The sequence below is a fragment of the Oncorhynchus masou genome, chromosome 6 (assembly GCF_036934945.1).
Source record: "Oncorhynchus masou masou isolate Uvic2021 chromosome 6, UVic_Omas_1.1, whole genome shotgun sequence".
Taxonomy (NCBI): Eukaryota; Metazoa; Chordata; class Actinopteri; order Salmoniformes; family Salmonidae; genus Oncorhynchus; species Oncorhynchus masou.
Window position 1 is genome coordinate 49,073,909 of NC_088217.1, and position 22,299 is coordinate 49,096,207.

Genomic DNA, 22,299 nt, shown 5'->3' on the forward strand with positions numbered 1-22,299 from the left:
TTTCTCACAACAGACTGATTGAACTCACAGTATATAGGCAACTGCCAAAATAAAGGAAACTCGTGGGCTCCCAAGTGGCGCAGCGCTCTAAGACACTGCATCTCAGTGCTAGAGGCATCACTTGCGTCCCTGGTTTGATTCCAGGCTGTATCACAATCGTTTGTGAATGTCCCATAGGGCGGCATCTGGGATAGGCCATCATTGTAAATAAAGGTAAAATAAATAAAATACAAAGTATATTGAAAGCAGGCGCTTTGAACACAGGTGTGGTTCCCAAGTTAATTAGGCAATTAACATCCCATCAAGCTTAGGGTCATTTGTAAAAATGCCAAGTTGCCCATTATTTTGGCTACCAGAGCTAGAAGAAGAGATCTCAGTTACTGTGAAAGAGGGGATCTCAAAGGAGCACAGGGTGTGTGTGTGTGTGTGTGTGTGTGTGTGTGTGTGTGCAGTCACCAGACCTCAACCCAGTTGAACACTTATGGGAGATTCTGGAGTGGTGCCTGAGACTGTGTTTTCCACCAACATCAACAAAATGATGGAGTTTCTTGTGGAAGAATGGTGTCGCATCCAATAAAGTTCCAGACACTTGTAGAATCTATGCCAAAGCGCATTGAAGCTGTTCTGGCGGCTCGTGGTGTCCCAACACACTATTAAGACACTTTATTGGGGTTTCCTTTATTTTGACAGTTACCTGTACTTTGCACAAGTGCCAGCTAATCATGTGTTTATTAAGCAGCAGACCATAAATCCCTCTGTTGCACCCAAACACACACCAAAGCTGTCCAGATATACTCTAAAAAAGGTGCCATCTAGAACCTTAAAGGGTTAGTTGGCTGTCCCCATAGGAGAACCCTTTGAAGAACCCTTTTCGGTTCCATGTAGAACCCTTTCCACAGAGGGCTCTATATAGAACCCAAAAGGGTTCTACCTGGAACTGAAAATGGCTATCCTTTTGGAACCCTTTTTTTGTAGCAGTGTAGGCTACAAGAATCCATCTGCAAAGACAGATAAATACAGCCCATACTGAAGGATTACACTGTTGCACAACATGGTTTCACACGGAGATTGACTCGTTAGAGTAGTTCGCAATGGGCCAGCCAACAGATTCACAGCCTCTCAAACAACTCACAGCTACAGTACTGCAGCTTCTCACGTGGGAGCTCTCAAATACACACAAACAGTACAACTGTCTAAAAGAGGCACCATGCAATTTACACATACACACAAAGAGAGAGACACATGCAGTACAAACACACACTGTCGCAACGTCGTAGCGTGTTTATAAGTGAGGGAGGAGGCTCTTCTCGTGGTCTGTACCTCCCACTGAGGTTATGCGTCACTGCGGCGCAGGGCCTGTAACTACATGTGTGTGCGTGTATGTGCGTGCGTGTCTATGTGTATGTATGTGTGTGAGCTTTCTGGCAGAAAAGGGAGTTGACTTCTTGACAGCCAACAAGCTGTTCCACAGAGTGCTACTCACCGGACAGTACCTACCCCCCCAGGAGGCCTTACTGATAGCCTGGCTGACCCTGTCTCCAGACCGTCATCCAGACCAACCCCTCCCTACCCAACTGTGCAGTGAGCGACAGACTACACACACACACACACACACACCAAACCAGCTCCAAAATAAACCCAGTTCAGTTTAGAGCTACACACACCATCTCTACTGCACCACACACAGCTTTACAACTCAGACTGATCCTGATCCTGCACATCAGTCACCATCGGGACACTCCCTCCCTTCATGGGCTGCTTGTCAGATCGAAGCAGAGGGAATCGATAGCAGTCGGCCCTCTCATATATACCTCCCTGTTTTGTATGCTGGCCCTTAATCCCAGTTCATTGGAATCCTTAGTAGAAATGCTGCCAGTTATAAAAACCATCAATCTGATCTGAATGTGCCAAAGACCGGAGGACAGACGGGTGGAGGAAGGGAAGGGAGGGCAGGCATGAAGTCATGGCCAACATGCTTACCCATAAAGTCCCTCACCGAGGCTCTACTAAATTATCCAAAGACCTGACTCAGGGGCACAATCTGCTAGTCAATACACACTAAGGTTGTCCATGTTCTGATATCTCAAAGTGTATGTTTGTAGAGCAGTGATGGTCCACATTCAGAGCGATGGCGGTTACCGTTTCATCCCACTGAGATATGTCAGAGGATATTGAAATGAGTTGTGGGTTTGTGTGGTGGTGGGTGTGACTTGCTTCTTCTCTCTACGCCATTCTGCATCGTCATTAATTATCTATATCTTTGCTTATAGGGCTGCGTTTCTGTCTTCTGTAATCATCTCAGACATTTTTTTTTTTACCACGGCCTGCTTAACACGACAAGCTTTTTTCCATTAAGGGACATGTAGAATTATAACTGAAGGCTGTGTGCGATGCATGGCTCAAGTAAGGCCAGGATAAAGGAGTGCTTTGGGCAAGATGAGAAGGAAGTAACTATCAATGGTGGCTCACAACATGACCTATATTGCAGCTCAACACACACACACACACTGCAGCAAACAGACCCTGGCTCTGAACATGACCTCTATTGCAGCAGCTCAGCACTCCTCACTCAGTGGCAGGCAGCTCAGGGAACACCTGGAAACAAAAGACTATTGTACCTCCCTGTGACACGCTGAAACACAGAACCAGAGACGGCAACAATGAACCAAAACAAACACACCTTTCATTTAGTTTTCTAATGGCTCACTGCCTGCCCCTTGAGATAAAAGGAGCTTAAAGTGCTGACGCTGCACTATTTGTCCGGTTGGCCTTGTCCATGGAGGGGAAGAGTGCCATTAGACAAACACACACACACAGACACACACTGCTGAAAACGACCTAGAAAATCCCCCAGGTCCTTCTGCAGAGGCCCAGAGGCTTGGCCAAATCAAAGTTTATTGGTCACATGCTTAGCAGATGTTATTGAGGGTGTAGGGAAATGCTTGGGTTTCTAGCTCCGACAGGGCAGTAATGTCTAACAAGTAATATCTTACAATTTCACAACATACACCCAAATATAGGTAAAGGAATTAAGAATATCTAAATATATGGACCAGCAATGTCAGAGCAGCATAGACTAAGATACAGTAGATTAGAATACCGTATACACATATGAGATGAGTAATGCAAGACATGTAAACATTATTAAAGTGATTGGTGTTCAGGGAGAAGCTTGATCAGCATCTATTCGGGAGAAAGAGAGAGAAACAGCAGTGATCATAGCTCATAGCGTCCAATGGTGAAGAGATTGACATGAGCAGTGCTGTGTTGCTCACACAGTCATCCCACGCTCAGCCTGAGGCTAAACGGAGGGTGGTGTGTGTGTGTACGTGTGTGTGTTCCACCATCAGCTGAATGAAAAATCCATAAAGGCTGCTTGTCATAAAGAATCCTATGGGTTAGGTCAGCGTTTCAGCAGAAAATATTTGCATCAGTGGCAGTTTGGAGACAGACAGAGGTCGTGCCATTAGATGAGGAGCATGAAGCCAGTCAGCCTCAATCCTCAGTAGGTTATATTAACTCCTTCATACATTCCTCAGCCGAGTAGACCTCTATCCTGGGGTTACTAGCTCGCACATTGTGTAACGTGTGAGCGTGGTCCTGCTGTGAGGTCAGCATCTTCAGCATGCCACCAAAAGGTCGCTAATGTTACAGCAGTGTTACCACGGCAACCCCGGCCACAGAACACTTCACTAGCGGCCTCCCTTGTGTAGGCTTGCGGATGAATTTACACAAAAAGCTGGAAAAATGATACACAAGGTACAATTTTGAAATTTGGTTGTGCATCTGCATACCACATGTAACCATGGTAGCCCGGGAGCTCCACATCCGGCTTCTTCAACTGAGGGATCGTCTGAGACCAGCCACCCGGACAGCTGATACAACTGAGGAGTATTTATATCTGTAATAAAGCCCTTCTGTGGGGGAAAACTCATTCTCATTGGCTGGGCCTGTCTCCCTAGTGGGTGGGCCAATTCTTTCCCAGGCCCACCCATGACTGTGTCCCTGCCAAGTCATGTGAAATCCGTAGATTAGGGCCTAATGAATTTATTTCATTTTACTGATTTCCTTATATGAACTGTAACTCAGTAAAATTGTTGAAATTGTTGCATTTATTTTTTGTTCTGTATAGTTATACAATTGCAAAATCTTCTCTCTGCCCATGGCAAAATGTGTAGAATTGCAGGAAATGAACCCTAAAACAAAACAAAAAAAATCTAGAGGTGTGCCACTAAAATGTTTTGCTCACAAGGTGGGCCCCCAGAATTGAACTTAGTGCCCCCAAAGGCAAGGGCCGGCTCAGACTGCATGTGTGGGTATGGATGTGGGTACACAGACCCGCAAGCCACTGCGGCCCCTCATGATGAGTTTAGATTTTTTTGTGGCCCCCACCCCAATCAAAGCTGGCCATCCCTGCACTGGAAGAAGGGTCGTTAGTAAAGGGGAATTGTGAGAGGGTGGTTGCTTCTCTCACCTCCTACGGTCTTGTCTATCATCCTTCCTGACGATTGGCTGCCAAGTGTGAGCTATGGTTTAGTAGTGGACATTTACGATTGTGCAGATCATAGTTCTCGCCGTGTTCCTTAAATTGATCTGGTGTCTACGTCTTATTCTTGAGTCAAGCAGCGTTGTGCAGGTCTAACAACAACAAAAATGAATAGCCTGTCACTAGAATAGTCAACGGTCTCCTTCTCTAGGTCTGGGCACGGGGTCCATCTAAGGTCAATACCATATTCATAGAGGGTCACTCAAGATGACTGCCTTGGTGACAACTAAGGAAAGAATCATGGGGAGAAGGAGTCTAACACATCAACGGGTCCTGTGGTCATTTCAGGCTGTCCATTGGACACACTAGATCACGTTACTGTGTAATAGTTTTTCCTGCATTGATCTAGAGAGTGATATTACAAAATGTGACTCGTTTCAGGAAAATAGTTGTTTGGTCACTACTTCACAGAAGAGCCGTTTGAACGCAATTATTTGTTTATTTTTTATCTAAATGTGTGTGTTTTTTGGCAGAAATGCCTTCTCGAACATGTGAACTTTTATGTGCATGAATACCAAATGTGTATGCCATCTTTACATACAAATAAAATTGTTACATTACGAGCCCAGTTGGTTTAGCCACAGAAAAAGACAGCAATCTTCCCGCTAGCCATGTCTGGCTTCGATAATGAGTGTGCTAGACATGCCATATAATATGCGTCTCTCTATTTGAGCTAGTCAGTATGTTTAGGTAATCCAGTCTAATGCTGCTTTTATGTATCACAAAATAAAACTGCAGAAGTGTTGCTCTCCACTTTCTGGAGGACCGAGTTCTAAAAATCAGTGGAATTCGAGTATGATAGCTAAGGAATTCGAGTATGATAGCTAAGGAGAAAAAAAACACTTGTCTCCGGATTACATCTTCAAACTAAGGGCAACCATGGCATCCAGCAGGAGACACGTCCATCCATGATGTATAAACTCGATAGTCTAACTAGCTATATTTTCAGATATTACACATTTCTAATTTTGACATAAAGTATTTTAATTTCATGTTAAAGTGTACTGTTAACTAGTTAGCTAACGTTAGCTGGCTGGCTCACTCGCTAGCTAGCTAATGTTACGTGTATGATCTTCTAATTCGTATCTCAGAGCCATTTGCTTGTCTAGTTATAGCTTGATGTTAGCTAGCTACCATAGAACCTGGTTGGTTAGCTACCTGCAGATTCATGCAGGGTAGTAACGTCATAAGTTGGGATTATGGTTCATTGTTTACCTAGCTAGCTAATACATACCTTAACAAAAAAGACTCCACTATGCAAGTAACCATTTCGGGTGCGTTCGTAAATTCAGTCTGGCCATCTACTCCGATTTTAGAGCACTTTCATCTGAGTGTGCCAGAGTGCAGAATAACTGATGAATTTACGAACGCTCAACACCCATTGAATATGGCTGGTGTCAGTAAACTTTTGCAAAAAAGCGTAATAACAAATTGTTACCAGCAGCACAGTTAGTCACCAATGCTCTGGATAACATGAAAACATTCTAACCAGCTCTGCTAGGGCAAGTAAAATGGTCAGCGTGGGGGGGGGGGGTTCTCATTTGTGTCTGGAAGTAGCTAACAAGCTGGCCAATGTTAGCCAGTTAGCTTGGGTGCTTGACTGCCGTTGAGTAACGTACTGTGAGATATTCTCTCATTTGTGTCTGGAAGTAGCTAGCAAGTTAGGTTGGGTGCTTGACTGTTAGTACAGAACACTGTGATCAACCCTTAACGATGCTAAATGGGTCTAGACAAAGGGCTCTCCAGGAGTAGTACCAAAGCATTCAAGAGGCCATTTTCTCAAAAGTGAGTTTACAAGTTTAGCAACTTTCAAAGCAGAATTACTTTCCAATTGTTCCTCGACTGTAGTGTACGATATACCATTTTGGAGCTGAGTCTCTACTTTTATCCAATGTAAAAAAAACACAATTTCAAATTTTGCTACAGTACATAAGACTTGCTTGAGCCGGACGTTCACAAATATACTCAAGCCATCTAAATAGTTTTTTTTATTTTTGTTTGATTTATTTTACTGAATCGTAATGATAGTCTTACTTTGGGTGAGCCATGATTATGAGAATGCAGATACTGTATAAATAAATGCAGCCAAGGGCTATACAGACGAAACTCTGAACGGCCATTGGTAGGTCTGTCATCAGCAAACGGTAGTGCTGCAAATAGCAATCCACTGACCATAAGCTGCCTGCAAATCATTGTGGTTGCTGTGGAAACAGATACGATTCGTGACCCTATAAAAAAATATATATTTCATCACTCTCAAAGCAGAGATGCGAGTTTATTCAATTTAATTGATGGTGAAAACACAGAATTTCCTTCCAGTCAGTGACTCTCAAAATCAAATTGTAGCCCCCCCAAAAAAGACTGCAATAAATTCCAGCCAAACCTATAATCATTATAAAATATGCCAATCGTGCGTTATATACATTTTAACTGTGAAACTTGCTGGCAAAGCCTAGCATCTGTGTGACTCAAGCATCCGCTTACATACACACTGGCTGTTGGACCCTTAGGCTACCTAGTGAGAATGAAGTCCAACACTAAAAACAGAACAGAACACAGGAGGACTGCCTGCCTGATGTCTCGGGTGGTAATGGAATTAATGGATAGTCTGTCGACTGAAATTAAAGGCTGTCCATTTACATCAGCTCCATCACCTCAACAGTAGAAGATCTACAGCGAGGATCATCAACTAGGTTCAGCGGCACGCCGATTTTCTCTTGAGTGGATGATCAGGGGGGCTTCCACAAATCATTTGTAGACTGCAAATTGACCACAGGAAGCCCAAACAGATATAATATTTGACTCAAACATAATCATGGCACACCTTGTACTCAATCACATACATCTATCTCTCTGTTATGCGTGGGAATACTTTGGAACACATTTCCGAAATTAAAATCACTTGGAGCTGATTTGCTGGTGTTTTTACAGTTATGCCCAACAACAACAAAATACACATAAGGGGGCCAAATAAAAAAATATTTTTAAAAATCACCCACGGGCCACCAGTTGGGTAACCCTGATGTGCACATTCAGTCCCTGAGCTGACAGCATGCCACTGTATTGAAGGAGTTGCAAAGAACCAATGAGAAGGACATGCGGGTTGGGTCCTATGGCATGTTAGAGTAATGTGTAAAGACGAGAAGCCAAAACATATCAAGACATACCATAGTATGTGAGGGAATGAAAGATTTTCAGTTTTGTTTTCGACAATAGTCGATAGACGTGGGTATAAAGGCTTACAGTTTAGTCCTTTAAAAAGCCTGAAGACCAGAGATTCAGTGGCAACAAATACCGTATCTCAACCTAATCTGAAAAGCTCAAAAGTATATGAACTGCTTCTGTGTGCAGTACTGTACATTCTCTGGGGTGTTACCATTTATACTCATATTCAACACCTCTGCTATGAATGTGTGCGGCAGGCACACCGCTTCAGTCGACACCACTCCTTTCTGACACCTTTATAAAGAAATTAAGACGTCAACTAAGACCTACAAAAGACCGCTAGTGTATAAAACATTCAACAAAGAGAACAGCACCCTTCTGTATGAGGGAAACAGAGTTACCATGGAAGCAGAGCTATATTAAATGGAAGACTAGTTGAAAAGGCCTCCCTTGGGAAATCCTATCCCTGATTGGCACATGCTCAGTTGCCAAGTGGAAATACTGCCCCAGTGAACTCCCATTTTCTTAAAAACACAAAAGCAATGATTTCTTACATGGGGATTGTCATTCGCTGACAGCCACTAAAGATGTGTTTTAGCACAAAAGAATATCGGCTTTTTCTGTCAGCTGGTGCCCATTTAGCATGCTTTGGTCTGCCTGCCTCGGAGGGAGAGAGTCCTGAAGGGTGGAAGTGTTTGTGGCAATACTAGTTCCTACTGCTCTCTCTCCTTTCTTGTCTGACCACATTCATGTCTCTCGCTGTTACATCCTGATTCCAGCTACATGGGACCTGGTCATTCTACCCAGAGAGCTGAGAGCTGAGAGAAGCAGGGGGAGGCTGGTAGAGAGGCTGGGTGAGTTTGCGAGGAGAGGCTCTGGGGGAGAGAGACAGACATTTTAGAAGGAGAGGCTGGCAGTGGGCATGGGTCCAGTCCCAGCTCAGCTCACTCTCCTGTTTGTATAGAGCCATTCATCTCCTTATTAGGATCAGAGCATGGCTGAAAGGAAGCTAAAGGGACTCTGTGTGTTATTGGTGTCAGTGACAGGGAGCTAGTAAAGGGGTCGAACGGGGAGCTCAATGTTACTGCCATCTAGACACAGAGAGGCCTAACTAAGAGTCACCCAGTCAATGCCTTTACTACTGAGCCGAAGAGCTAACTGTTTAAGACTTACTGTCAGTCCAGTAAACCAGTCTCTTGTTTAAGACCATTGTGTGCATCAGAATAGAGGGTCTACTGAGTGCTAGCTGAAAGCATCAGTGCACTGTGGAGGAGTTGGCAGCACTGTGTGCTAGTGTCAATGTCCAAAAGGAATGCAGCAGCAGAACGGTACCATAGCGGCTACACTTCAACATCATGATACGAATTATCAAGGACCTTTTGGGCTTGTTTTCACGATGAGAATCAATGTACCACAGAAAGATCTGTGTGGAGAGCAGAACAAATGCTAGGATCTCAAACTGTGGAACTATGCAACGAATACTAATAATGGATTCGATTAATAGACCGCTTTTTTTTGTTTGTCTCGATCAAAGGGCTTTACATTGCATGGGGGAAATTCACTTTATCTAATGACTACTAGTGCTAACGTATCTACACTGACTAACGGACTCAACTACCAATGAATAGTTATTACAATTATACAGCCTGTAGTTGAGAAACACGGCGATCTGTTCATAGAGCGCCACAACAATGCGTGAGCTCTCTTCACGACTGAGGGGTTTGTGGTAGCTCTGCATGCAGGTGCTGAGGAGAACCGAGAGCTCTGTTTTCTCCTTCTGCTGATAACAGTGCATCAGTGAGCACAACAACACAAACAAGCCCCCTAATTGTTGACTGCTGAACACATCAGGATTTGTCATACAGTTGAACACAATTGAACGGCGGTGATGTTATCAAGTCGTGTCACCCGTTTCAGTTCTGAGTTGATATAAAAAGCAGAGAAGTGATTTAAACATCATTGTTAGTCTACTGATCAGTAAAACCAAATGTATGCTTTTCAACCGTTCGCTGCCTGCACCTGCACGCCTGACTAGTATCACCACCCTGGATGGTTCCGACCTTGAATATGTGGACATCTATAAGTACCAAGGTGTTTGGCTTGACTGTAAACTCTCCTTCCAGACTAATATCAAACATCTCCAATCGAAAATCAAATCCAGAATCGGCTTTCTAATTCCGCAACAAAGCCTCCTTCACTCATGCCGCCAAACTTACCCTGGTAAAACTGACTATCCTACCAATCCTCGACTTCGGCAACGTCATCTACAAAATAGCTTCCAACACTCTACTCAGCAAACTGGATGCAGTTTATCACAGTGCCATCCGTTTTGTCACTAAAGCACCTTATACCACCCACCACTGCGACTTGTATGCTCTAGTCGGCTGGCCCTCGCTCCATATTCGTCGCCAGACCAACTGGTTCCAGGTCATCTACAAGTCCATGCTAGGTAAAGCCCCGCCTTATCTCAGTTCACTGGTCACGGTGGCAACACCCACCCATAGCACGCGCTCCAGCAGGTGTATCTCACTGATCATCCCTAAAGCCAACACCTCATTTGGCCACCTTTCGTTCCAGTTTTCTGCTGCCTGTGACTGGAACGAATTGCAGAAATCACTGAAGTTGGAGACTTTTATCTCCCTCACCAACTTCAAACATCTGCTATCTGAGCAGCTAACCGATCGCTGCAGCTGTACATAGTCTTATCGGTAAATAGCCCATCCAATTATACCTACCTCATCTCCATACTGTTTTTATTTATTTACTTTTCTGCTCTTTTGCACATCAATATCTCTACCTGTACATGACCATCTGATCATTTATCACTCCAGTGTTAATCTGCAAAATTGTAATTATTTGCCTACCTCCTCATGCCTTTTGCACACATTGTATATAGACCCTTTTTTTCTACTGTGTTTTTGACTTGTTTATTGTTTACTCAATGTGTAACTCTGTGTTGTCTGTTCACACTGCTATGCTTTATCTTGGCCAGGTCGCAGTTGCAAATGAGAACTTGTTCTCAACTAGCCTACCTGGTTAAATAAAGGTGAAATAAAAAATAGATTGGGATTGCCACACACGCATGCACACACACACACACACACACACACACACACACACACACACACACACACACACACACACAGTTATCAAATCATATCACTCGGTTTCAGTTTTTAGTCCTTTAGGATGGAGCTGTGGTGTAGTCTAGATGTTCGACAGCAGGCCTGTACGTAGGTCATATAATGGTTACGGTCTAACGTCCTCCTGACTAAGACATTTAATGTCAGCCCTTTAATATCCCCAGTAAAATCGCCCTGTTTATGAGGAACAGAATGTGTGAAATGTGACTATGAAACTCACCCTGGACGTGAGTCTCTGGTCTGAATCATAAATCATAGGAAGCATGTACGGTTTTAATAAGTTCTAAACGGCCGAGACACTCACACCCATTGACATATTGGAGTCAATTATATGGCTAACCGATTTGAGTATTCCAGGACCAAAGTTGGCAGTGTGGTTCTGTCTGCAGGGAGAAAGAACAGAGTTGGTAGCTGATTGCAGAGAGATACTGTGTGTTGCTGTGCTCATGGTCATGATAGAGGAGCTGGGAGTGTCCTTGTGTCAGGCATCAGGGGTAAAGTAGCACCGTGTTCCATAATAACAGGCGGCAGACGCCTCACCCCTGTCACAGTCACACACACTACATACAAACCAACAATTACCTGAGACCAGACGTCATTCACACATACATTGATATCGGTTAGCTTGTAATTAATCCTGTACATTGTCTATAGATCTCTAAGCACACAGCAGGCATACACCAAGTGCAGTATATTGAGGCACATCCGGGATCTCCTATCCAACCTGTCTGACCAGTTTGGGAGCCACAAGACAGGCCCAGCGGGACTAGGAGTAGTCTCCTCTCCTCTGCTCCTCAGACCCTAACTATTCCACACACCTTCTGCTGCTACACGACTAGCCTACAAACATCAACAAGCATCCTGACCAGGGAAGCTAGCAATGGGAATTGAGTGAAAACAAAGACGTTTTTTTTCCTGATGTGATGTCGCCCCTGTCCAGCCGGTCTGCCCTGCAATATCCAGTTCGATGGTAGTACTTTATGCAGCACTAACTGAGCATAGATCATGGGAACTCGCCGTCATCAAAACAAACGTGGCACGAATCGAATGTCCCAGTTCACATGAGCACTGATTAAAACTTCTCATTTAATCTCCTGACAGGCTAATTACAATCTCTGATGTTTATTACAGTGGAGAGTTTAAGCGTCGCTGAGGTCATGGACAGACAATAGGAAAAACACATTCTGCAGTGACATTTTTTTTAAAATTTGATTTAACTAGGCAAGTCAGTTAAGAACAAATGTTTATTCACAATGATGGCCTAGGAACAGTGGGTTAACAGCCTTGTTCAGGGGCAGAATGACAGATTTTTACCTTGTCAGCTCAGGGATTTGATCTAGCAACCTTTCGGTTATTGGCCCAACACTAACCACTAGGCTACCTGCCAACATCACTGGCTGCATAGAGCTACAGACAGCTACACAACTCCTCCACCAATCAACATCACTGAATCCCTGAGATACTGGATGGCTGTAAGATACAGTAGCACAAAGAAGAGTACACTGTCTGAGCTGGGGTGAAAGACAATGAGGCATGAAGCATGCACATGTAATCACCATCCCACTTGATCAGAGAGACATGACTCATCCCTGAAAAAGGAGGGGAGATTTCTTTAGAGAGAGTGTAGAGGGGAGGCAGGTATGTAAGAAAAAAAGAGAGAGAAATCCATCCCAGCCTCAGAACCTGCTGACTCACTGCAATCAGCAGGAGCACAGAGAGCTTCTGCAGCTCTGGAGAACAGACTGGATGCTCCACTCCCTCTCTGGGCTGGCTCTGCCTCCCATTCAGAAGGACAAAGTGACACTTCCCATCACACGCCACGAGCTATGATGGCAAGCTGGAAATAAAAGACAGGACTAAAACCGTCTTAAGGAAATGAAATAGCAGCTCCCTGGGATTTACAGTAGCAGAACACCCATCTCATCAGAACAGAGACTGATGCGAGAGAGGTGCCAGTGAATCAGTACGTTAAAAAAATGATGATACAAATAAATCTCCTGAGCAGACAGTAGTAGGAGGTGAAGGGACAACACTGAGGGAATGAGAGAAAGAGGCACGATGCCAGAGAGAACACATAGAGAGGAGAGACAGCTCATTGCCCAGCAGTCATTAGAAACGTCAACAACCCACTGGCTGTCTAGCCCATTGAAAAGAGACACCCATTGACTTCCTATGGCAAGACAATACCCATTGTCCCCAGCGGTCAGAGACAGCAAATAGTCCTATGGTTCTCCTTAAAACCTGTGATGGCAGCGCTTCAGTAATCAACAAGGTTGAGGATTCAATAAGATAAATCATCTCAATTACCGCAGTCTAGGAGTGGTACAGAAATAAAACATTGGACTAATATTGCATTCAAAAATTCAGCCAGCGACTGTGTTTGCCAACAGTCTGACCACGAGGGAACGCAACCCTCCATGCGTTAAATCAAGGGAGTTACTCTGTTGCGGTGTAATTCGACTTTGAAAAGACTGCAATGATTCCACTACACCTCTTGTAAGGCCTAATTCAATCCCAGAGCATGAATAGACATTCAACTCCCCCTGGCCAGTTCCACGCCATGGTATTATGGAAACATTTTCCTTGTCCTTTTTTAAAGGCATCATTGTTTCCTCACTAATGAGATTACAATCCTTTCATTTGCTTTTCAGGTCTCTTATTGCTCCGAATTATACTTTGCTTACCGTTCGTTGCAGGTGTGTCTTATCCTGTACACTGTCTCGCTCATTTCAAACGGGTGTTTTACAGGTAGCTCTCAAAACATCTACTATCAATCAGTGAAATATCCTTCCACATCCCTCACAATTGAAATACATTATGTCACCCACTCCCACAAGACAAAAGCACGTGATCACTCCTCAGAAACGCCACACTTTACAACAACGACATGAATGGCACTGTCCAGAACAGACCTTACCATCCTAACCTCAGAGAGCAGTGTAAAGCAAAGTCTCCTCTTCTGTCTATGTGTGTTCTCAGTAGTACAGTGTCTCTGACCAAGCCTGTGGCTCGTCTCTGTGACTCCCTCCGACTCGTCCCTGCACCGCTGCATGAGACGTGACCAGATTCACCCAGCTACAACACGGAGCCAGGGAACATTCCACAGGGCCAGCAGCAATGACAGCTCAGAGCATACACTCTGTCCTCAACACACACCGCACTGTAAAGCCCACGTACTAATGTCTGTGTACATATGTCCTCTGGTTTGGCACTGTAATAAATGAATAACGATACAAGCAAGATAATGCACTTCTATTTTCTAACGATGACGGCAGCATGTTGTAACGTGGTAATGAGTAGTAGGATAGTCTAGTAGTCTATGAGGTTAACGTGGGGTACAGGAGCTTGTTGTCTCCAGGTAAAGACTGAGCAGAGCGAGGAGCACTGCCACTGTGCCTCAGACCCAGTGGATGCTTCATACTTCCTCATTTGAATTGCAAATCAGGGAAAATCAAAACAATATGTTGTTGGTCACATGCGCCGAATGCATCAGGTGTAGACTTTACCGTGGAATACTTGCTCACGAGCCTTTTCCAATGATGCCAAGTTTTGGTTTTTTTTTACTAAAAAAAACTATGAATAAAGCAATATACAGAGTACCATATCACTGTGCAGGGGTATGAGGAATTTGAGGTAGACATGTACATAAAAAGCAGGGTAAAGTGACTAGGCATCAGGATAGATAATAAAAATAGTCAAATAAAGGACAGATTAGCAGCATATGATGTGTGTGTGCGTATGTAGTGTATGTGAATGTGTTTGGGAGTTCTGTGAGTGTCAGTGTAGTGAGTGTCAGTGTAGTGAGTATGCACATTCTCAAGACTATATATATACACTCACAGAGTCAGTGCAACTAACTATTTAGCAGTCTTGTGGTTATTTAGCAGTCTTATGGCTTGGGGGTAGAATCTGTCTGAGCAGATGCTCAGGTACTATTTGCTGGACAGTAGTAGAGTGAATAGTCTATGGCTTGGGTGGCTTAAATCAGCATTCTGTGATCTGAAATTTCAGCCTCAAGCATATAACACACACAGACACATACACTACGACCAACTCATGTATCTACATGACCCCAGTGTGAGACAGATGTGCCACACGCTTGCCATAGAGACATACAAAAGCTTAGAGACAGACACAGATAGAGAAAGAGCTGTCAGGGGAGTGATATGATGTGATATCAAGCCAGCAGTTCTCTTTCATCCAAGTCTCTCAGTACACTGACAAAAAGTGTTCATAAATGCCTATTCCCCAGCTCGTAAGGTTCCTTGGAGAACTCTTTCCTTTACATTGTAAATAGTTAAATGAACACTCAGTGGTGTGTAAGAACTCCAGTGTTGGTGTTAATAACCAGAGTTGAACCAAAACCACACCCACCAATATCATATTTCCCAGCATGCTCTATTGCAGGTTGATTTTTAGAATTGTTTGTTTCAATATCTATTTTCTTGCATGTACATTGATTGATTGAGTCATCTTATGCTACTCAAATATAAATAATACATTTTCCTAAACTAATCCAATCTGTTACTTGGACTTATTGCACCTGTTACTGAAATGGTTGTTCCAATTTAGATGTTTAAGGCAGTTTCATATCTTGGTCTTCCCAACCCTGGCAGTCATTCTGAATGCAGGTTGCAGGCGAGTAGAAATTTGAAAAAAATTGGATAATCTAAGTCCTGTGTGGCTCAGTCGGTAGAGCATGGCGCTTGCAATGCCAAGCGTCGTGGGTTCGATTCCCGCTGGGGCCACCCATATGTAAAAGTAGTGGCCCCAGCCGACTTGTAAGTCGCTTTGGACAAAAGCGTCTGCTAAATGGGATATATTATTATTATTATTATTTAATCCCCACTCCGGCTAGATTCCAACAGGAATTAGACATCACTTTGCAAACCAGCATAATATGACTAGCAGGCTGTAAAATATGAGTTTCAGACTAACTGTATTAGGATAAAACTAGGCTTGTGTTAAGAAATAGGCCTTATGAAATATGTATTGTCTTAAAGAATGTAATTTAATGACAACATATTCTCTTAGGATCTCATTTGGTGAAGGCCACAAGACTGAAAATGAATAAATGCAACAACCATGTCCTCGGTCACATGCAAACACAGTCGTGGGTGGTACTGGTAAATCTAAAATTCACTTAAAATCCACCCTGGGAAATATGCAAATAAGCTTAAAACTCTACAGCGGGGCTATTTAATTCCGGTCCTGGCGGGCCGAAACATTTTTTGGTTTGGGATTTTTGTATGGTTCTTCAAAGAATCATCCCCATTTATAATTTTTCAGAGACCCTAAAATGGTTCCCTATGGCTTTGCTCTAAAGAAGCTTATTTGGTTCCAACTTGCACTTGTATTTTTAAGAGTGTAGGCAGGCAAGTGATGCTCTGGGCAGGGGAGATCTAAACTGTTCACAGGAGTGTTCCAGGCCTAATGTTAACAAAGCTACTGTCTGACAGCTCTACCCAGTAAGGCTGCTGACTCGGACTGTGTAGGCTGCAAGAAAGACAGCGCTGGCTAAGAGAGACGGACGAATACAAACCAACTATAAGAATAAGCTGAGATGGAAGAAACTGCTGAAAGAACTAGATGATACAGATGAAGAAATAGAGGTCTACTTAGTAATGATTTGAGCATAAATGTCTGAAGAGGTTGGATCTAAGCGTCTGCACATACTACAATGTAAACTGGTGTACTTGTCACGTCTCCACAGCTACCTCCAGACGTTGCACCCGACACTCACCCTACAGTTGCCCCCCTCTAAGCCGCAGAGCAGTGTAAACAGAATTGTCTTGTTGAGCCAACACTATTACAGTAAAAATTGTAATAGTATAGCAATGTTTTTTTAAACAGATGTTTTTTTTTAAATAAGGAAAATGTCTGTACATTGAGACTTTTGAGGTGTTAGCTGTCTATTGTCAGTCAATTCAATGTGTACGGACGAGAAAATAAACCCTTTAATTGTCTGCACATGCTTTTGGTTGTTGCATTATTCAAGAGTGTAATATGGGTTGGTTGCATTATTCAATATTGTAATATGTTTTAGAAGAAAAAGTAGCTTGAATTGTTAAATAGTTTGTGCTTGCTGGCTAGTGGCGACTGATATATGGTCAGTTTGAGTTTGCTGACCAAGAATGACGTGTTGCCAGTCACAGCGAAAGGTAACACATGGATGTAATGTGAAATGAAAAATAGAAATCGCTTTTGCCACTCTGCTCCTCTGACTCTCCTTCGTCTCTCGTAGTGGGAATAGGGCCTAATAGAGCATTTCTATCATAGCCTCGTTCCAGTTTTCAGACCCAAACAAAAAAAGGATTATGTCCTGTGGCTAAACATCAGTGACTTCACCAGCATGTGCTGGATAGCTGATTAAATCAACAGATTAAATATTTACCACATGTATTTTACGCAAGGAAGATGGTCATTTGACCAAGGCTTTTGGTAAGCATTCCTCACATAGCTAGATCACAGGCAGGCAATTGACACAAGTTATTTCATTATACACATGGCTTAATTTAGCCGGGTTCGGTGAATTAAATGGCTACTTTGTTGTTAATGTTGCAGCATCATTAATCCAATCTAATAACAACAAAATATCCATCCTGTGACAAGTTCAAATTCAAGTGGAGAGTAGACAACAGCTATTCAAATCAACATTCCATTCAGTCGAAAACTAAACAACTTGAAAGCTTTCCAAAGTAAACGCAGCCATAAAAATAAGAATTCCAGTAGCAAGCTGTTCACCTTAATGTGCCACAGTCAGATACTGTATGAGGCATGACAAATGTTAACAGTAATGGAGAATACAGCCCTATGAAGAGTACCATAGAGCTCCATGAAGAGGTCAATTGTCCACCCCCCCCCCCCCCCCCAAGCCTCACAAATGACCATGTCCATTGTTTCAGTGCGACACGCATAACATACACTGAACTTACAAAACATTAAGAACACCTTCCTAATATTGAGTTGCACTACTCCCCAGTTTGCCCTCAGAACAGCCTAAATTCGTCAGGGCATGGATTCTACAAGGTGTCGAAATCGTTCCACAGGAATGCTGGCCTATGTTGACTCCAATGCTTCCCACAGTTGTGTGAAGTTGGCTAGATGTCCTTTGGGTGGTGGACCATTCTTGATACACACAGGAAGCTAAGCATGAAAAACCCAGCCGTGTTTCAGTTCTTGACACAAACCAGTGTGCCTGGCACCTACTACCATTCCCCATTCAAAGGGAACTTTGAATAGCACACATACACAATCCATGTCTCCATTGTCTCAAAGCTTAAAAATCCTTCTTTAACCTGTCTCCTCCCCTTCATCTACACTGACTGAAGTGGATTCAACAAGTGACATCAATAAGGGACCGTAGCTTTCACCTGGATTTACCTGGTCAGTCTGTCACGGAAAGAGCAGGAGTTCTTAATGTTTTGTACACGCATTGAGGTTTGTGTTGGTTAAATACACTGGAGAGATGTTTGCCTTAAATTATGAGAACCTAAAGTTGTTACATTTTTATTGAAGCATCTGATCTGAAACAAGCCTGGGATTCCCGAAAGCATCGTAGCACTAAGATCTTCTTAATTCCATTGAAACTAAATGAACGAAAGATGACCTTAGAGCTACAATGCTTTTGGGAAACCCTGTCCAGATCTTATGTATTTGCTGTCAAGGAAACCAGAAAGGCCTCAGAAGCATGATGGTCAGAGGTGAGACCACCACCATACATGGACCAGTCTGAGCACGCAGCAGAGCCTGCTCTAGTCTTCTGAATGATATATTTCATTTAACTTCTACGATGCTTCCACTGTACTCCCTCACAGTGAGGTACAGTGGGGCAAAAAAAAAATATTTAGTCAGCCACCAATTGTGCAAGTTCTCCCACTTAAAAAGATGCACAATTGGTGGCTGACTAAATACTTTTTTGCCCCACTGTATCTGTAGGTGTCACGGATCCCCCCCCCGGTACTGCTGCTCATTCTGTTCACCAGTTCCGGAGGTCTACGTCATCGGCTTTCTAGGCGTCGCTGAAAGGGACTCATTATCATCAACCCCGGACTGTCTTGTCTGATTACACACCCCTGGTTCACATTTCCCCTGATTAGTATGTTATATATGATCCCACTGTCTTTGCCAGTTATTGTTCCCATGTCCGTTGGTGGTGTGAGTACCTATGCGTTGGTGCAGCTGTTATGCTGCCTGTTATATATAGTGTGTATTACGGGTGTCGTTCATCGATGGTTTACCCTCCCTCCCTTTTGTTTGGGTACAGCTCAGTGTTTTTGTATACGTGTTTGTTTTGGGTGTATTAAAAACCCCTATTGTGTATTCCTGCGCCTGTCTCCAAAATCCTTTATACCAGTGTGACAGTAGGAATACCTTCTTTGGTGTGATTATCTGGACAAAGGCCACAACAATCAGTGATTAGGTATTGATGATGGGCTCTCAGTCACTCAATATTCTGTCCACAGTTCATACAAATGCCTTTGAGAAACGTCAACCACTGAGTCATTTTAGAAATGCCAGACTGAACATGCACCCCTGGCGGTGTTTGGGTGTTTCAGAGAGGGTGTGAAATGGGACTGTGTTTGCCGTTTGGATCGGTGTCTCAACATGTTATGCATACGTGTGTATATGTGTGTGTGTGCGTGCGTGTGCATAAGCATCAGTCAGGTGGAGTGTGTGTGCACTGTGTGAGATGGGCGTGTCTGGGGAAAATTAGGCAAGTGGATTGTGCCTAACTTTGAGTTGGGATAGAAGATCCCATTTGCCTTGACAGCAGGACTGAGACAAATTAAAGCCCATGGAGAAAAACAAATCGATATATTGCAAGTCACGGGAGATGGTGTGAATTAACATTGGCTTACAAGCAGCAATACTCAAGCCAAGTAAGACTGACAATTGTCAACCAGAGACATACTATGAGATAGCTGTGTAGGGCTGAAATGAACAGAAACAACAACTAAAACTATACAGCATCTCCCATGGAGGTGAACATGAAGGTGAGTGGGAGTGAGAGTCTGCTAGTTTTAAGAGTGAGTGGGATTCAAGCCATCACACTGCTACGCAGGCTTAACAAAGGGATGCAGAGGTGAGGCATTTGACTGGATATGGATTGTAATGCCTGGTGAAACCGGTATGATAAAAGGTGAAAGCACTTTGTGAGCAATTGCATGCCATTAGTGCTCAAGGATTGTCTGTGTAATCAGCTATCTAAATTCACTCCGCTACATGGGCCTTAAACAAGATGCCACCCACCTGAGTGGTCATATAACAGAACATACCATAATAGAACAGAAGGTGCTCTCTTCTGTCCTCTGCACGGCAACTATCCCCAGGAGGCTAACACAGCCTTGGGCTTAACAGGCAGTCACTCCATGGCTACCCTCACTTCACGACACCACAAGGTTCCTGTGATACTAATAACATATAGGGATGTGTATGATGACAACTTTTTATTCTCATTACTGGGAACTCCCTTCTCCCTTTAATATACGTAACATCTAATGGAGTAATTCTTTGTGTAGGTCTACTGGCTCTTTATGACATCGTGGCTAGATGACTATCATGAAGAGTAGGCTAGGTTTGTTATTAATTCTGTCAGGAGTCAGGGCGGGGGCTGTCCGGCGAATAGCCGCGTCATTGACGCTACAAGTAGTGCCTCTGGAGCCATAGGACGCGCCATGGAAATAGAACGTTTATTTCCTATCACCTCATGCCACACATCGCCTTCACACAATTTCCTGTGTGCGCATATGGGATGTTATGATGATGAGGCTATGGGCATGTTCCACCAAACATATTCCGAATCATATTCGCTTTATTGCCGAGGAGCATAAATTAAATCGTATGGAATGGATTTATTGCAGAATAACCAAGCATTGACATGGTCTCCCTTACAAAATGTAAAATAGTGAAGGACATTTCGGTCTAGTGTGTCTTTCACATGGAATACCATTGCACAACATGATTGTAGCCAATCCCACTAAATAGTGCGGTATGGCTACATCAAGAAGAAGAAGAAAAATCACAAAGTAACGGAATCCAGCATAGCCCACAAATGGCCTTATAGCCTACCAACATTTTATATTTAAAAAACGAGGCACAAGTACATTTTTGGACGTGTGTGTTGTGGACAGCGTTAGCCGGAGCAACAATAGTGGATTATTTTTTTGCATGCATCTGCAACAATTTATTTAGAAGTAAGATATTGTAGCGTAATAAACTATTCCATATGATGACATGGAAGTACCGCATGTAGGCTTTGAAATGTAAATAAAACAATGAAAATGTTGCTACCTACCTTTCCGTCAAACTCACATCCAGGTGTGGACCATTGACGTTGCGCACCGCGGGCAAATCAATCCAATACTGCCTCCGCCCCGTCGTTATTCCCTGCTTTAAGGGGAACAGCAGTATGAGGGAGTGAGCGAGATTCGAGTGAGTATGAGGAGGAGAAGGAGAGTGAAAGAGGGAGGGACAGAGGCTGTGTGGTAGAGAAAGACGCGCAAGTCTCGGGATCCCAGTAACCAGCAGGAGCTTGCTTTTCCCCCACGCAGAGAACGGCCTTCACTTCTTTGGCACTGCAATGACTTTGATTTACATCATCATATTCATAACACAAACCCCTATTCAGGTAGTGTAGAATATGCGACGAACCCGTCTTATTTTGCATATAGAAGACTATAACAGGCAAAGTGAAATTGGTCCATCAAGTCAGGGCCTTTTCTTTATGAATGATTTATACATGCGACATAGATTACCACCTGTGTAAACTATGGTAGGACTACTTAGTGAGAACATGCATTTTATAGTTTTCCTTCTTGGTTAAACAATAACCATATCATGTTCTAATTGTTTAAAAAAAAGGCAAATAAAATGGTTTGTTCTGTAGGCCTATTAGTTGAAAGTATGTCAATATATTCAACCTGAACTCAGGGGTACACGTTAGTGGTGCGCGACTCGGCTGTTTGCTCAACCGCGCCAGTCATCATCAAACCCATCCGGTCCGCCCCGACTTTGTGATAAACATCTGAAGACTGCACCCAACCCTAACCAGTTAGTATAGAAAATTAGCTGTAGGCTACAATCAAAGACAGCAGACATTGGGTGCAGGTTTTTTGTTGTTGTCTGATTTCTGCTTATAATTTCCGAGGCTATTTGTTAGTCAACTTGTCTATAATTGATTACATGCAGCTTCTATTCTGTCATTATATGGTGCCCTACAAGACAAAATAAACCAGAATAATGTCATAAATCTAGTTGACATCTGTAACGTTCTCTCTCTGTCATCTGCATTGCCAGGAATTTAGGGACTGGGGAGAAAATGCAATAACAAAAAAAAACGGAAAATATTTTCTGTTCAAAATTTCCAAGTCACATCAGTTTGATGGTTGTAAGAAAATAGAAAGCTGTGAAAACAACAAAACAGGTTTCGGATAAGATTTCAAC

General features: G+C 43.3%; 1 protein-coding gene across 8 annotated transcripts in view; it reads right to left on the reverse strand.

Annotated features, from left to right (window-relative positions):
- LOC135542173 (band 4.1-like protein 1) overlaps nt 1-21,355 on the reverse strand; it is a 116,809-nt gene extending 95,454 nt beyond the window's left edge. For 3 of the 8 annotated variants that reach the window (XM_064968923.1, XM_064968924.1, XM_064968920.1), the window contains exon 1: nt 21,152-21,354. The gene's annotated coding sequence lies outside the window, so the exon portion shown is untranslated. Of the gene's footprint in view, nt 1-21,151 lie in introns of all 8 variants that reach the window. The other 5 variants (XM_064968922.1, XM_064968925.1, XM_064968926.1 and 2 more) reach the window with 5 other exon arrangements.
- Between the last annotated feature and the right edge of the window lie 944 nt (nt 21,356-22,299).